We start from the raw sequence: 12,354 nt of genomic DNA, 5'->3' as shown, positions 1-12,354 counted from the left end.
ATAACAAGCAAAATACAACTATTGTAAAATAGATTATGTAAAATGTATATAATATGTATAAGATGGAAGTAGAAGCCCAAGTGTTATTCTTTATTAGTTTACTCCAATTGGGGGAGGGGTGGTAGGGATTGTGGGGAATAATTAAGGAAAATATAGTCTAAAAATATGTATATATGTACACTACCATTCAAAAGTTTGGGGTCACTTAGAAATGTCCTTGTTTTCCATGAAAACGTACATGAAATTAGTTGCAAAATGAATAGGAATTATAGTCAAGACGTTATAAATAATGATTTTTTTATTGAAATAATAATTGTGTCCTTCAAACTTTGCTTTTGTCAAAGATTCCTCCATTGGCAGCAATTAGAGCCTTGCAGACCTTTGGTATTCTAGTTGTCAATTTGTTGAGGTAATCTGAAGAGATTCCACCCCATACTTCCTGAAGCACCTCCCACAAATTGGATTGGCTTGATGGGCACTTCTTACAGTCAAATTGCTCCCACAATAGCTCAATAGGGTTGAGATACGGTGACTGTGCTGACCACTCCATTATAGACAGACTACCAGCTGACGGCTTCTGCCCTAGAGAGTTCTTGCACAGTTTGGAGCTGTGCTTCAGGTCATTGTCCTGTTGTAGGAGGAAATTGGCTCAAATTAAGCACCGTACACAGGGTATACAATGGCATTGCAAAATGGAGTGATAGGTTTCCTTCTTCAAGATCCCTTTTACCCTGTACAAATCTCCCACTCTACCACCACCAAAGCACCCCCAGACCATCACATTGCCTCCACCATGCTTGACAGATGGCATCAAGCACTCCTCAAGCATCTTTTCGGTTTTTTTCTGTGTCTCAAGAATGTTCTTCTTTGTGATCCAAACAACTCAAACTTAGATTTGTCTGTCCATAACACTTTTTTCCAATCTTCCTCTTCCCAGTGTCTGTGTTCTTTTGCCCATCTTAACCTTTTCTTTTATTGGCCAGTCTGAGAAGGCCAACATCTCGGAGTTGCCTCTTCACTGTTGATGTTGAAACTGTTGTTTTTTGCGGGTACTATTTAACGAAGCTACCAGTTGAGGACTTGAGAGGCGTCTGTTTCTCAAACTAGACACTCTAATGTACCTGTCCTCTTGCTCAGTTGTGCACCGGGGCCTCCCACTCCTCTTTCTAATCTGGTTAGAGCCTGTTTGTAGTAGTACACAGTAGTACACAGCATTGCACAAGATCTTCAGTTTCTTGGCAATTTCTTGCATGGAATATCCTTCATTTCTCAGAACAAGAATAGACTGATGAGTTTCAGAAGAAAGTTATTTGTTTCTGGCCATTTTGAGCCTGTAATCGAACCCACAAATGCTTGTGCACCAGATACTCAACTAGTCTAAAGTAGGCCAGTTGTATTGCTTCTTTAATCAGTACATCAGTTTTCAGCTGTGCTAACATAATTGCAAATGAGTTTTCTAATGATCAATTAGCTTTTTAAAATGAGAAACTTGGATTAGCTAACACAACGTGCCATTGGAACACAGGTGTGATGGTTGCTGATAATGGGCCTCTGTACGCCTATGTAGATATTCCATTAAAACAATCTGCCGTTTCCAGCTACAATAGTCATTCACAACATTGACAATGTCTACGATGTATTTTTGATGAATTTGAAGTTATTTTAAGGGACGAAAAATGTGCTTTTCTTTCAAAAACAAGGACATTTCTAAGTGACCCCAAACATTTGAACGGTAGTGTATAAATATGTATGCATGTATATATATATATATATATATATATATATATATATATATGTGTGTGTGTGTGTGTGTGTGTGTGTGTGTACAGTCACGGCCAACAGTTTTAAGAATGACACAAATATTAATTTCCACAAAGTTTGCAGCTTCAGTGTCTTTAGATATTTTTGTCAGATGTTACTATGGAATACTGAAGTATAATTACAAGCATTTCATAAGTGTCAAAGGCTTTTATTGACAATTACATGAAGTTGATGCAAAGAGTCAATATTTACAGTGTTGACCCTTCTTTTTCAAGACCTCTGCAATCCGCCCTGGCATGCTGTCAATTAACTTCTGGGCCACACTGATGGCAGGCCAATCAATGCTTGGAGTTTGTCAGAATTTGTGGGTTTTGGTTTGTCCACCCGCCTCTTGAGGATTGACCACAAGTTCTCAATGGGATTAAGGTCTGGAGTGTCCTGGCCATGGACCCAAATTATCAGTGTTTTGTTCCCCGAGCTAATTAGTTATCACGTTTGCCTTATGGCAAGGTGCTCCATCATGCTGGAAAAGGCATTGTTCGTCACTAAACTGTTCCAGGATGGTTGGGAGAAGTTACTCCCGGAGGATGTGTTGGTACCATTCTTTATTCATGGCTGTGTTCTTAGGCAAAATTGTGAGTGAGCCCACTCCCTTGTCTGAGAAGGAACCCCACACATTAATGGGCTCAGGATGCTTTACTGTTGGCATGACACAGGACTGATGGTAGCGCTCACCTTGTCTTCTCTGGACAAGCTTTTTTCCGGATGCTCCAAACAATCAGAAAGGGAATTCAATGGAGAAAATAACTTTATCCCAGTCCTCAGCTGTCCAATCCCTGTACATTTTGCAGAATATCAGTCTGTCCCTGAAGTTTTTCCTGGAGAGAATTGGCTTCTTTGCTGCCCTTCTTGACACCAGGCCATCCTCCAAAAGTTTTTGCCCTAGTGTGCATGCAGATGCACTCACACCTGCCTGCTGCCATTCCTGAGCAAGCTCTGTACTGCTAGTGCCCCTATCCCACAGCTGAATCAACTTTAGGAGACGGTCCTGGCACTTGCTGGACTTTCTTGGGTGCCCTGAAGCCTTCTTCACAACAATTGATCCGCTCTCCTTGAAGTTCTTGATGATCTGATAAATGGTTCATTTAGGTGCAATCTTACTGGCAGCAATATCCTTGCCTGTGAAGCCCTTTTAAAGCAAAGCTATGATGACGGCACGTGTTTCCTTGCAGGTAACTATGGATGACAGAGGAAGAACAATGATTCCAAGTACCACCCTCCTTTTGAAGCTTCCAGTCTGTTATTCAAACTCAATCAGCATGACAGAGTGATCTCCAGCCTTGTCCTCGTCAACACTCACATCTGTGTTAACGAGAGAATCACTGACATGATGTCAGCTGATTATTTTGTGCCAGGGCTGAAATGCAGTGGAAATGTTTATGGGGATTCAGTTAATTTGCATGGAAAAGATGGACTTTGCAACTAATTGCAATTCCTCTGATCACTCTTCATAACATTCTGGAGTATATGCAAATTGCCATTATACAAACTGAGGCAGCAGACTGTCACTCTCAAAACTTTTGGCCACGAATGTACAGTTGAAGTCGGGAAGTTTACATACACTTAGGTTGGAGTCATTAAAACCCGTTTTTCAACCACTCCACAAATTTCTTGTTAACAAACTATTGTTTTTGGCAAGCCTGTTAGGACATCTACTTTGTGCATGACACGAGTAATTTTTCCAACAATTGTTACAGACAGATTATTTCACTTCTAATTCACTGTAACAGAATTCCAGTGGGACAGAAGTTTACATACACTAAGTTGACTGTGCCTTTAAACAGCTTGGAAAATTCCAGAAAATTATGTCATGGCTTTAGAAGCTTCTGATAGCCTAATTGACATCATTTTAGTCAATTGGAGGTGTACCTGTGGATGTATTTCAAGGCCTACCTTCCAACCCAATGCCTCTTTGCTTGACATCATGGGAAAATCAAAAGAAATCAGCCAAGACGTCAGAATTTTCTTTTGTCGACCTCCACAAGTTCCAAACGGCTGAAGGTACCACGTTCATCTGTACAAAAATAGTATAAACACCATGGGACCACGCAGCCGTCATACCGCTCAGTAAGGCGACGCGTTCTGTCTCCTAGAGATTAACATACTTTGGTGCGAAAAGTGCAAATCAATCCCAGAAGAACAGCCAAGGACTCTGTGAAGATGCTGGAGGAAACAGGTACAAATGTGTCTATATCCACAGTAAAACGAGTCCTACATTGACATAACCTGAAAGCCCGCTCAGCAAGGAAGAAGCCACTGTTCCGAAACAGCCATAAAAAAGCCAGACTACGATTTGCAACTGCACACGGAGACAAAGATCGTACTTTCTGGAGAAATGTCCTCTGGTCTGATGAAATAAAAGTAGAACTGTTTGGCCATAATGACCATCGTTAAGTTTGGAGGAAAATGGGTGATGTTTGCAAGCCGAAGAACACCATCCCAACCGTGAAGCATGGGGGTGGCAGCATCATGTTGTGGGGGTGCTTTGCTTGCTACAGGAAGAACTGGTGCACTTCACAAAATAGGTGGCATCATGAGGAAAGAAAAGTATGTGGATATATTGAAGCAACATCTCAAGACATCAGTCAGGAAGTTAAAGCTTGGTCGCAAATGGGTCTTCCAAATGGACAATGACCCCAAGCATACTTCCAAAGTTGTGGCAAAATGGCTTAAGGACAACAAAGTCCAGGTATTGGAGTGGCCATCACAAAGCACTGACCTCAATCCTATAAAGAATTTGTGGGCAGAACTGAAAAAGCTTGTGCGAGCAAGGAGGCCTACAAACCTGACTCAGTTACTCCAGCACTGTCAGGAGGAATTGGTCAAATGTGATGGGAATGTGATGAAAAAAATTAAAGCAGAAAATGTTATTTATTCATTTTTTATTTCACCTTTATTTAACCAGGTAGGCTAGTTGAGAACAAGTTCTCATTTGCAACTGTGGCCTGGCCAAGATAAAGCATAGCAATTCGACACATACAACAACACAGAGTTACACATGAAAGAAACAAAACATACAGTCAATAATACAGCAGAACAAAAGAAAACAAAATGTCTATATACATTGAGTGAAAATGAGGTAAGATAAGGGAGTTAAGGCAATAAATAGTCCATGGTGGCGAAGTAATTACAATATAGCAATTAAACACTGGAATGGTAGATGTGAAGAAGATGAATGTGCAAGTAGAGATACTGGGGTGCAAAGGAGCAAGATAAATAAATATATACAGTATGGGGAAGAGGTAGGTAGATAGATGGGCTGTTTACAGATGGGCTATGTATAGGTGCAGTGATCTGTGAGCTGCTCTGACAGCTGGTGCTTAAAACTAGTGAGGGAGATGAGTCTCCAGCTTCAGAGATTTTTGCAGTTTGTTCCAGTCATTGGCAGCAGAGAAGACGACCAAAGGAGGAATTGGCTTTGGGGGTGACCAGTGAGATATACCTGCTGGAGCACGTGCTACGATTGGGTGCTGCTATGGTGACCAGTGAGCTGAGATAAGGCGGGGCTTTACCTAACAGATAATTGTAGATAACCTGTAGCCAGTGGGTTTGGCGACGAGTATGAAGCGAGGGCCAGCCAACGAGATCATACAGGTCACAGTGGTGGGTAGTGTATGGGACTTTGGTGACAAAACGGATGGCACTGTGATAGACTGCATCCAATTTGTTGAGTAGAGTGTTGGAGGCTAAATACATCTCTCTCTACTATTATTCTGACATTTCCCATTCTTTAAATAATGTGGTTATCCTAACTGACCTAAGACAGGGAATTTTTAATTGGATTAAATGTCAGGAATTGTGACCAACTGAGTTTAAATGTATTTGGCTAAGGTGTATGTAAACTTCCAGCTTCAACTGTATATATATTTTCATTCGATAATGATAATCATCAGGATATTAATCAAATAATGTTTAAAAGTTGCATATTTGCTTCAGACTCAAGAATACCTGAACAAACGAAAGGCTTTAATGTTTCTTATTTGTCAGAAGTAGAACTCACAAATAACATTTGAACTCCTTTTTAAAAAAAGCTGTAAACCCTTACAAGTCATGAGCAATAAATATATATTTTTTAAATAAAATAGTGCAAGTCAATATTCATTATAACTGTTAGCCTAATGGCACATCACAGTTTATATTGGGGTAGTTGTCTTACCTTACAAGTAAGAAAGACAAGTCTGTCTGTCTCTAGCTTTAATGATAATTATCACAATTTTAATCAAATAATGTTTAAAAGGGTCATTTCTGCTTCAGACTCAAGCCTGCCGTAACAAATCGAAGGCTTTAATGTTTCTTATTTATTGTCAGAAGTAGAAGAACTCGCAAATAACATTAACTCCTTTTTTAGCTTGTTATTGCTGGGCGCCTTATTGAGTAGCTTGGATGAATAAGGTGCCCAGAGTAAACTGTCTGCTACTCAGGCCCAGTTGCTAATATATGCATATTATTAGTAGATTTGGATAGAAAACACTCTGAAGTATCTAAAACTGTTTCAATGATGTCTGTGAGTATAACAGAACTCATATGGCAGGCAAAGACCTAAGAAAAGAATCCAACCAGGAAGTGGGAAATCTGAGGTTTGTAGTTTTTCAACTCTTTGCCTATCGAATACACAGTGTCTATGGGGTCAAATTGCACTTCCTAAGGCTTCCACTAGATGTCAACAGTCTTTGTTTGATGCTTCCTACTGTGAAGTGGGGGCGAATGAGAGAGGCATGAGCTGACCACGCGCTTTCACGTGATAGTTAGCTTGAGTTCCATTGCAATTCTACAGACAAAGGAATTCTCCGGTTGGAACATTATCGAAGATTTATATTAAAAACATCCTAAAGATTGATTCTATACATCATTTGACATGTTTCTACGGACTGTAGTGGAACTATTTGACTTTGTCTGCACCTAATGATCGCGCGTCATGAATTTGGATTATGGGCTAAACGTGCAAACAAAAAGGAGGTATTTGGACATAAATTATGGACTTTATCAAACATTTATTGTGGAACTGGGATTCCTGGGAGTGCATTCTGATGAAGATCAAAGGTAAGTGAATATTTATAATGCTATTTATGACTTCTGTTGATACACAACATGGCGGATATCTGTTTGGGTTGTTTTGGTCTCTGAGCGCTGTGCTCAGATTATTGCATGTTGTGCTTTCTCGGTAAAGCTTTTTTGAAATCTGACACAGCGGTTGCATGAAGGAGAACTCTATCTTTAATTCCATGCATAACACTTGTATCTTATCAATGTTTATTATGAGTATTTCTGTAAATTGATGTGGCTCTCTGCAAAATCACCGGATGTTTTGGAACTACTGAACATAACGCGCCAATGTATACTGAGATTTTTTGATATAAATATGAACTTTATCAAACAAAACATACATGTATTGTGTAACATGAAGTCCTATGAGTGTCATCTGATGAAGCTCATCAAAGGTTAGTGATTAATTTATCTCCATTTCTGCTTTTTGTGTTTTTCTGTGACGGGGCACTCACCAAACATAATCGTTTGGTTTTCTTTCGTCATAAAGCCTTTTTGAAATCAGACACTGTGGTGGGATTAATAAGAAGTGTATCTTTAAAATGGTGTAAAATACTTGCATGTTTGAGGAATTTTAATTATGGGATTTATTGTTTTGAATTTGGCGCACTTTCACTGGCTATTGTCATATCGATCCCGTTAGAGGGATCTCAGCCCAAAGAGGTTATAGCTGTAAATCCTTACAAGTTATGAACAATAAATAAAATACAAACATATTATGCAAGTCAATATGCATTATAACTGTTAGCCTAATGGCACATCACAGTTGAAGTTGGGGTAGTTGTTGTCTTACAAGTTACAAGTAAGAAAGACAAGTCTATCTACGGTCTCTGGCTTTAAAGCTACCCTATGGCAGGTCACCATGTTGCCACCTGTGCTAAAAACACGCTCTGAGGGGGAGCAGGTTGCAGGAATGCACAGGTAGCGCATTGCCAGGTGGCTGACTTGGGGAAAGTTTTTGGAGGTGGATCTTCCACCAGTCTAGTGGATTGGTTTCACGGTCAGCATCAGGAGTCTGAAGGTAGCAGCTGAGTTTCTTTTCTACCAGCTGAATTTCAGTAAGACCTGTGGTGGTGGACCACGACTTTTTGAAAAAAACTGCCCAGTGACTTTCTCTTTTTAGCTGGCAGTTGTGGTGAAGCAGCAGCAACGTCTCCCTGTGCTAGGCTTGGGTTTTCATGTCCCTCATTGACCATCAGAGGCTTTTATGTGGCCCTCCTTCTCCTCTTTGATGTAATGTGTTTTAAACCAAGGGTCGGCCAACGAGGCTATGTCCAGGAGGTCATCTTATTTCTCATTCAGAGGCCATGACTATCGTTTTGATTTGGGTGAGCTCTGTTTCACCACCATCAGGTTTCATGACCTCTGTATTGAACAGGTGTCATACTGGCTTCAGGTAAGACACACTGACATAAGACTAACCAGACAGAGCATCTGTAAATTCTAGGAGTGGGGTCAATGCCTGGATGATGGACTCAAGAACAACTATATCTGTATAGGTGGGAGCTAAGTGCTGGGTCTTCATGTCACTGGACAAGACCTGCGAAATGGCCTTGTCCTGCTCCAGTACTCTTTGCACCATCTTTTGACGTGATCCCCACCTGGTAGGCGACTCTGTCACCAACTTGTGCAGAGGTAGGTTGTGTTCTTTTTGAGCAACTGCCAGGTCTCCCTTATTTTTCCACTAATAGGAAAAGGCACCTACCACTTTCTTACACACTCCAATTGCTCAATCCACCCGTTTGTCTCTACCCACTAAGAGAAATCAAAAGATTTTAATAAAATGTTAATCATAATAATCCCTTTAGTTATGTACAAATGTAATATTTAACTTAATCAGTTGATGAAAAAAAAAATCACATTTAGTACTTCAATATATACAATTGACTAGGTTTCTTACCAATGGCCAAGCGCAGACGATGTCCAAAACATTGCAGTCGGGTCCATTTGTTGATTTGAGCGGCCTTCACCACGTTTACACCACTATCTGTTGTAATGCAGACTGGTCTGTCTTAACTGAGTCCCCAGGAGGCGAGAGCTTCAATGAGCCCCTCTGCTATAGCTTCACCCGTGTGGTCGTCGGGAAAGTATGATGTTTGAAGGCATTTCTTTTGAAGATTCCACTCTTTGTCAATATAGTGGACAGTGAGGATAATATAAGGCTGACTGCAACTAGACCACAGATCGGTAGTAGTAGCAAAATACGTCAAATCTGTCTTGAGCGGACTTCAAAAAGCCAAACCACATCCAAATAACTGAAACAGTTGAACGTCCTTCTCCATGGTTATCACTGCCACTGTTTTCGCCTACATCACTCATATCTGTGGTTAATAATAGCTACTCCATCACTCGAGGTGGTTTGTAGTGGGCGTATATCTCCCCACATGCATATTGTCACTTCTCCCCACGTTCCTGCTGCGTCACAGAGGTGAAATAGACTGCTGTACCTATTTATTCTATATCGACATTATCGAAAATTAATCTAAATGTTTTTATATCGTTATTGAGGGTAATTACCTCCATAATTATTGATTTATCGCCCAGCCCTACTGCTCTCTTTGTTCTGAGTGTTTGCAGTGCTAGTGTTTTTAGTTCATCTGTGTATCTCACATATTATGTGGCCAGTATGAGAGCAAGAAATGTTAATTAGCAGATAATGACAACAACAGTAGCTGTAGATGATGTAATGAAAAATTGGAGGCTGGTTGGATCCACGTCTGGGTGTTGAGCAGAACCCCTATGTCCTGGAGAACAGGAGCAGAGTTAAAAGGGAACAGGGTAGGAGAAAGAGACATAAAAAAGCAAAACATATAGGTTACACTTTACTGTGAGAAAATTTGATGGATTAGTGCAGTGTTATAAATGGTAGATATGTACTTTGCAACCGTTTTGGAAGGTATAGCCTACCTCAAGAAGGTCCCCCTCCAACTCAGAGCACAGAGAATCAGACTGATCTGAACTCACTGGCTCTGGTGGATCGGAAACCTCATGGGGGGCTCAGACAGTCGATTGTCCTTTGTCATTTGGAGAGGTAAATTGGAGAGGTAAATTGAAGAAGTACATTCTTATAAACTCAGCATAACTACCATTTTTTGCATTCTCAAATGTCAACCAAAGCATAACATACTTTTTCTATTGAGCTTCACCGAAGTGTAGGGCGTCAGGGCTTTCAGTGGTCGATCGTCCAACTGCTCCAACTGGAGAAGATTGTTGGCTTCCACCGAGGTAACCCTAGGAAGATGAAGAGAAAAATATCAGTGTTAGGGAAACTGAAACTACATTAAGGTTATTTTGTGTGCAAATGCAAATAGTTTTTATCTGTGATTTTTTTAAATTCACCTTAACAGATGGTGACCCCGGCTAGGAGCTAAAGAGCGGCGAGGTTTCCCAGCTCTCGCCTTCCTTTCATCCTTCTTCCAAACCAAGTAATTTGCCCGTATGTCAAAGCACTTGGTTCCCTTCTTGATTCTCCTCCGTTAGCTCTCCTTCTGTTTCTCCTGCGCCTTGTCCATGTTCAGTCTCACCTTGATTGATAACAGGAATAAATGCAATTATATTTAATATTACAAATACATTTCTTATATCTCTTGGTGGGACCTTGGTGCGTGCCTTTCCAAATCATGTCCAATTAATTGAATTTACCACAGGTGGACTCCAAGTTGTAGAAACATCTCAAGGATGTTCAATAGAAACAGGATGCACCTGAGCTTAATTTTAAGTCTCACAGCAAAGGGTATGAATACTTACGTTATGTTTTTAATTTTTAATAAATGTGCATACATTTCTAAGAACCTGTTTTCACTTTGTCATTATGGGGTATTGTGTGTAGATTGATGAGGAAAACATTTTATTTAATCCATTTTAGAATACGGTTGTAATGTAACACAATTTGGAAAAAAAAGAGTCCCTCGGTCAAGTTTTGAATTTCAAGCACAGATTCGACTACAAAGACCAGGGAGCTTTTCAAAAGCCTCAACGAAAGGCAGTGATTGGTTGATAGTTAAAAATAACAAATCAAACATATCTTTTTGAGCAGGTTAATAGTTATGCTGTGCATTATATATTAAACCACCCGGACACATAAAAGATAGTCGCCCTTCTGAACTGAGCTGCAGGACAGGAATGAAATTGCTCAGGGACGTTACCATGTGGCCATTGGTGATTTTAAAACATTTATAGAGTTCAATCTGTGATGGTAGAAAACTGAGGATGGATGAACAATACTGGGGAGTTTTTCAGGGTAAAAAGAAACAGGATGGAGCTAAGCACATGCAAAATCCTAGAGGAAAACCTGCTTCAGTGTGTTTTACACCAGAGAGGGAGAGGAATTCCCCTTTAAGCAGAACAATGACCTACAACACAAGGCCAAATCTACACTGCAGTTGTTTATCAAGAAGAGAGTGAATGTTCCTGAGTGGCAAAGTTAGTTGACTTAAATCTGCTTGAAAATCTATGGCAATACTTTTTTTTCTACGACTACAAATCGCCTTCTACCATGAGAACATCTTGTCTATGTGTGAGAACTTAGTTTTTTTCTTGTCGTCAAATCCCTGCCAAAAGTCACGTGACCTAAACGCTTCCAAATATGGAGTTGCAGGTTTTCCATATCTATCCTATGTGCAAATATTTATGGCAGTCATTTTACTTAAGGCCCTCGATTTACAGTTAGGAACCAATATACACAGTCAGTTAGGAAAGCAAAGGCTAGCTTTTTTAAACAGTAATTTGCATCCTGTAGCAAATTCCAAAAGGTTTTAAGACACTGTAAAGTCAATGGAGAATAAGAGCACCTCCTCCCAGCTGCCCACTGCACTGAGGCTAGGAAACACTGTCACCACCGATAAATCCACGATATCGAGAATTTCAACAAGTATTTTTCTACGGCTGGCCATGCTTTCCACTTGGCTACCCCCCCCCCCCCCTTCTGAAAGAGCTGCAAAATCTGGACCCCTATAAATCTGCTGGGCTAGACAATCTGGACCCTCTCTTTCTAAAATTATCCGCTGCAATTGTTGCAACCCCTATTGCTAGCCTGTTCAACCTCTATTTCGTATCGTCTGAGATCCCCAAAGATTGGAAAGCTGCCGTGGTCATCCCCCTCTTCAAAGGGGGAGACACTCAAGACACAACCTGTTATAGACCTATATGCATCCTGCCCTGCCTTTCTAAAATCTTCGAAAGCCAAGTTAATAAACAGATCACCAGATCACACGAATCCCACTGTACCTTCTCCGCTATGCAATCTGGTTTCCGAGCTGGTCATGGGTGCACCTCAGCCATGCTCAAGGTACTAAACGATATCATAACCGCCATCGATAAAAGACAGTACTGTGCAACGACCTTCATCGACATGGCCAAGGCTTTCGACTCTGTCAATGACCGCATTCTTATGGGCAGACTCAACAGCCTTTGCTTCTCAAATGACTGCCTTGCCTGGTTCACCAACTACTTCTCAGACAGAGTTCAGTGTGTCAAATCGGAGGGCCTGTT

General features: G+C 40.6%; 1 long non-coding RNA gene across 1 annotated transcript; it reads right to left on the bottom strand.

The window, feature by feature from the left end:
- Window positions 1-7,427: 7,427 nt before the first annotated feature.
- Window positions 7,428-10,473, bottom strand: LOC116374420 (uncharacterized). Its single transcript, XR_004210355.1, has 3 exons — window positions 10,204-10,473; window positions 9,772-10,095; window positions 7,428-9,608 (listed from the first exon to the last, which is right to left on the bottom strand). It is a non-coding gene; the product is annotated as an uncharacterized LOC116374420 (long non-coding RNA).
- Between the last annotated feature and the right edge of the window lie 1,881 nt (window positions 10,474-12,354).

Source organism: Oncorhynchus kisutch, linkage group LG6, assembly GCF_002021735.2.
Source record: "Oncorhynchus kisutch isolate 150728-3 linkage group LG6, Okis_V2, whole genome shotgun sequence".
Taxonomy (NCBI): Eukaryota; Metazoa; Chordata; class Actinopteri; order Salmoniformes; family Salmonidae; genus Oncorhynchus; species Oncorhynchus kisutch.
Note: the sequence above shows the minus strand (reverse complement) of the source record. Positions and strands in the feature narration are given on the sequence as shown.